Source organism: Trachypithecus francoisi, unplaced genomic scaffold (assembly GCF_009764315.1).
Source record: "Trachypithecus francoisi isolate TF-2019V2 unplaced genomic scaffold, Tfra_2.0 Lachesis_group0, whole genome shotgun sequence".
Taxonomy (NCBI): Eukaryota; Metazoa; Chordata; class Mammalia; order Primates; family Cercopithecidae; genus Trachypithecus; species Trachypithecus francoisi.
The window spans coordinates 48,652,164-48,658,163 of NW_022681453.1; positions in this window are offsets into that span (position 1 = coordinate 48,652,164).

Below are 6,000 nucleotides of genomic sequence, written 5' to 3' on the forward strand. Positions count from 1 at the left end.
AAGTAAATAAATAAACACACTTACTAAAAAATCCAGAAATCCTACTACCAAGTATTAATCCAAAAGAAATGAAAATATAGGTCTATACAAAAACCTATATGCAAATTATAAACAGCTTTATTAATACCACCTCAAACTGGTAACACACCAAATGTCCATCAACTAATACATGAATAAACAAATGGTGGTGCAAACATACAATGACGATTGTGTGCAGGTGGCTCACAGCCCACACACCCAGGACTGCTAATGTTTGGGTTGACTCACGGTACTTTTACCCTTTTTAGGACATTCAGTGTGCACACTTTTTGAACTAAGTATTTCACAGAGTAGGCAGGAGGGCAAGAGTCAAAAACCTGCTCACTAGAGAGCCAGGTAATGCTGGCAGTGACACATGAAATGATTTCTGCTCCTGATTTAAATAAAAATAATCAGTTGCCTGTGTTTTAGAACTTACAAATGGAACAGTCCTGTAGGTATGCTGCACTAGTTTCCCACTGTTGCTGTAACAAATTACCAAAAATTTAAAGGCTTAAAACAACAACACAAATTTATTATCTTACATACAGTTCTGCTTGTCCATGTTCCTTCTGAAGGTACTAGGGGATAATCCATTTTCTTGCCTTTTTCAGGTTCAAGAGGCTGCCTCTATTCCTTGGCTTGTGGCCTGACCCCATCTTCAAAGAGAGGAATGGCCACTTGAGTCTTTCACACATTGCATCATTCTGACTCTGACTCTTCTGCCTTCCTCTTTCATTTATTAGGACGCTTGTGATTCCATTGGTCCAACCTGCATAATCCAGGAAATCTCCCCATCTCAAAATCCTTAATCACCTCTGCAATCTCCCTTTTGCCATGTAAGGCAACATATTCACAGGGTTTGGGGATTGGGACATGAACATCTTTAAGGGGGCCGCTATTCTGCCTACCACATTTGCTTAGGCAAAATCTAGACAGGTTAAAGACAAGAAAAACAATCGCATATTTCTTTTCAACTGACGGATTTGAATACAATTAGGAAGGTCACATTTTCTCATGGTCCAAACAGGCTGAACAAGTTAGTTCATTAACATGATCGTATAGACTGATAAAGCTATAAATGATTGCCCAAGAGCTGCTGCTTCCTTTTACATTCACTATTGCTACTCTTGGATAACCAGAAACAACTATAAGAAGATGTTTGCTTTTTTAGACACACACACACATACACACACACACGCACCCCTGATTAGAGACTTTCTTCCTCAGGTTTTATTTGCCAGGATTTGCACTTTAAAAGTAAGATCCAGTGAGGTACAAAGAAAATAAACGTAGATCATAAACTTCTCAACCAGATAACCTTTACTGATTTTTTAAAAATGGATGCATACCTGTATAAGGTTAGAAAAGTTGTAAGTTACTAACGTAATAGAGTCGAAAAAAGAAAAAAAGATTAGAAAATTAAATAATATGCCATCGGTATTTCTTTGGTGAAGTGCCTGTACAAATTTTTTGCCCGCTTTTTACTTTCTTTTGTTATTAAAATGTTTAGGACTTCTCAGACTATGAATATGTTATTAAATTTTAAATTTTGAAACTTGTGCTTTTTATATTCTGGTTGCCAGTTCTGTACTAAATATATGTTTTGCAATATTTTTTTTCCCTCATCTGTGACTTGTCATTTTCTTAGCAAAGGTTGTCTTTTTTTTTTTTGAGATGAGTCTCCATGTGTTGCCCAGGCTGGTCTCAAACTCTTGGGCTCAAGCAATCCTCCCACCTTGGCCTCCCAAAGTTCTGGGAGTACACGTATAAGCCACCACACCTGGTCAGCAGAGCTTTTGAAGAACCAAAGGTTTTAATTTTGATGAAACCCAATTTATCAACTATTCTGCTTCTATGGTTCATACTGCCTCCTAAGAAATCTTTGCCTAAGATTCCAGATTTTCTCCTGTTTTCTTCTAGAACAGCATTGTACAATATAACTTTCTGCTATGGCAGAAATGTTCTGTAATCTGTGCTAACCAATACACTGGGTATAGCTAGCCAGATGTGACTTCTGAGAACTTGATATGTTGCTGCAACAACTGAGGAGTTGAATTTTTAAATTTTATTTTGTTTTAATTAGTTTTAATGTAAATAGCCACATGTGGCCACCATCATGGGCCAGGAAGTTCTAGCAGTGTTATAGTTTTAGGTTTTACATTTTGGTCTATGATACATTTTTACTTAATTTTTATAGATGTACAAGGTATCTGTCAAGGTTATTTTTTTAAAATATGGACTCCTAATTCCTCCAGCACCATTCTGTGTGAAAACTATCCTTTCTCCAATGAGTTACTTGGCACCTTAGTCAAAAATATCAATTGACCATGTTGGTGTGGGTCTATTTCTGGACTCTATGCTGTTCTATGGACCTATATGTCTATCCCTTCATCAACTGAACATATAGTCAACTGATATTTAAAAAGAGTGACAAGAATAAACAATGGGGAAAGGATAGTCTCTTTAACAAATAGTATTGGGAAAACTGGATAGTCATATGCAAAAGAATAAAACTGGACGCCTCTCTTGTACCACACACAAAAATCAACTCATCAGCCTGGGCAATATAGCAAGACTCCATCTCTACAAAAAAAATAATAACTATTGAGCACAGGAGTTTGAGGTTGCCGTGGGCTACAACTGCACCACTGTACTCTAGCCTGGATGACAGAGTGAGACACTGTCTCAAAAATAAAGAAAAAATAAAGAAAAAAAGAAAAGAAAAAACCAACTCAAAATGGATTAAAGACTTAAATGTAATACCTGAAACTATAAAACTTCTAGAATACAGGAAACCTTCATGGCATTGGTCATGGCAATGATTTCTTGAATATGGTGCCAAAAACACAGGCAACAAATGCAAAAATAGACAAGTGGTACGGCATCAAACCAAAACGCTTCTGTACACCAAAGAAAACAATCACACAGTGAAAAGGCAACCTACAGAATGGGGGAAAATATTTGTAAACCAAAAAATCTGATAAGAGGTTAATATTCAAAATATATAAGGAGCTCCTACAATTCAACAGCAAAAGAACCAACCAAACGAAAATAATATCATTTTAAAATTAGCAAAAGCAGGCGCAGTGGTTCATGCCGATAATCCCAGCACTCTGGGAGGCCAAAGCAGGAAGATTACTTGAGCCCAGGAGTTCCAGACTAGCCTGGGCAACACAGCAAAACTCAGTCTCTCCAAAAAAAAATACAAAAATTAGTCAGGTGCAGGAGCACGCACCTGTAGTCCCAGCTACTTGGGAGACTGACATGGGAGGGTCACTTGAGCCCAGGAGGTCAAGGCTGCAGTAAGTTGTGACTGTGCCACTGCACAACAGGCTGGGTGACAGAACAAGACCCTGTCTCAAAAAATAAAAACTTAAAAAAAAATTTAACGAGCAAAAGACTTGAATAGACATTTTTCCAAAGAATTCATACAAATGGCCAACAGGTGTATGAAAAGATGCTGAACATTGCTAATCATCATGGAAATACAAATCAAAACCACATGAGATATCACCTCACACCTGTTAGGATGGCTATTATTTAAAAGCAACAACAACAATAACAACAAAACCCAGGATATAATAAGTGTTGGTGAGGACGCAGAGAAATGAGAGCGCTTGTGCACTGTTGGTGGAAATGTAAAATGACACAGCTGCTATGGAGCATAGCATGGAGGTTCCTAAAAAATTAAAAATAGAGCTACCATATGATCTAGCAATCTCATTTCTGGGTATTTATCTAAAAGAATTAAAATAAGATATCTGCATTCCCATGTTAACTGTAGCACTGTTCACAACAGCCAAGAGGTAGAAACAACCTTAATGTCCACTGGTGGATGAATAAAGAAAAGGTGGTGTATGTACATAACGGAATATTATTCAGCCATAAAAAGGAAGAAAGTCCTGTCACATGCTACAACATGGATGAACCTTGAGGACATTATGCTAAGTGAAATAAGCTAGTCACAGAAGGACAAATATTGCATGATTCTTCTTACATGAATTATATAAAATAGTCAAACTCATGGAAGCAGAAAGTAGAATAGAGGTTGCCAAGGGCTGCAGGTAGAGGAAAAAGGGGAGTTGCTATTCAGTGGGTGTAAAGTTTCAGTCATACAAGATGAAAAACTTGTAGAGATCTGCTGTACAACTTTGTGCTCATAGTTAACAATACTGTACACTTAAAAATTTGTTAAAAGGGTAGAGCTCACTTTTTTTAACCATAAAAATTTTAAAATCATTTTGTCTTGATTTTTGTAACTTTATAGCAAGTCTTGAAATCAGGTAGTGTGGATGATCCAACGTTTTCTTTTTCAAAATTGTTTTGGCTATTCTAGGTTCTTTACTTCTCTATATAAATTTTAGAAATAGCCTGTCAATTTCCACAAAGATGACTGCTGAGATTGTGACTGCATTTGCATTATATCTATCGATTTAGGAAGACTGACATTTTGACAATATTGAGAATCCTAATCCATTAATTCAATATATCTTACCACTAGTTTAGGTCTTGATTTCTCTCATTAATGTATGTCAGTTTTTGGCATGCAAATCTTATACATGTTCTGTTAGATTTATTCCTAGGTATTTGTAAATTGGATGCTATTATAAATATACTTTTAAAAGTTTTCAAGTTCAAAATGTTTGCTGTTAGTATAAAAAAGTATGGTACATTTTCATATATCAACCTTGTATCCTGTGGGCTTGCTAAACTCACCTACTAGATCCAGTAGCTTTTTTTTTTGTTTTTTTTGAGACAGAGTCTCGCTCTGTTGCCCAGGCTGGAGTGCAGTGGCACAATCTCGGCTCACTGCAAGCTCCACCTCCTGGGTTCAAGCCATTCTCCTGCCTCAGTCTCTCGAGTAGCTGGGACTACAGGCGCCTGCCACCAAGCCCAGCTAATTTTTTGTATTTTTATTAGAGACGGGGTTTCACCATGTTAGCCAGGATGTTCTCGATCTCCTGACCTCGTGATCCGCCTGCCTCAGACTCCCAAAGTGCTGGGATTACAGGCGTGAGCCACCATGCCCAGCTAGATCCAGTAGCTTGTTGTAAATTATTTGGATATTCTTCATAGACAATCATGGTATCTACAAATGAAGGCATTTTTATTTCTTCCTTTCCAATCTGTATGCCTACTTCTTTTTCTTGCCTTATTACACGATCTAGGACCTCCTGGACAATATTGAATAGGAGTGGAGAATGCCAACATTCTTGCTTTGTTCTGACCTTAGGGGGAAAGGATTTTATATTTATGAAGTATGATGTTAGGTGTTTTCATAAATCCTCTTTATCAGGTAGAGGAAATTTCCTTCTATTCCTTGTTTTCTGAAAGTTTTATCAGGAACAAATGACAGATTTTGTAAAATGCTTTTTCTGTATCTATTGAGATAATCATATGACTTTTTTCTTCTTTAGTCTGTTGATATGGTAAATTGCATTGATTGATTTATGAATATTGAACCAACTTTGCATTCTTGCAATAAGGCTCACTGGGTCATGATGTATTTTCTAATCCTTTTATATACTAGATTTTATCTGTTAATATTTTGTTTAACATTTTTATGTCTATATTCATGAGGGATACTGGCTTGTAGTTTTCTTATAAATTCTTTGCCTGGTTTTGATATCAGGTAATGTGGGCCACATAAAATTGAAAAGTTTTCTCTCCTTTTCCTTTTGTTTTTCCAAGACAGGGTCTCACTCTGCCACCCAGGCCAGAGTGCAGTGGTACAATCATAGCTTGCTGCAGCCTCTATCTCCTGGGCTCAAGTGATCTTCCTGCCTCAGCCTGCTGAGTAGCTGGGACTACAAGCATGCACCACCACACCCAGCTATTTTTTCTTTTATTTTTAGTAGAGATGAAGTCTCACTATATATTGCCCAGGTGGGTCTCAAACTCCAGAGCTCAAGTGATTCTCCTGCCTTGGGCTCTCAAAAGGCTGGAATTACAGGTGTGAGCCACCGTGCCCAGCTTTCC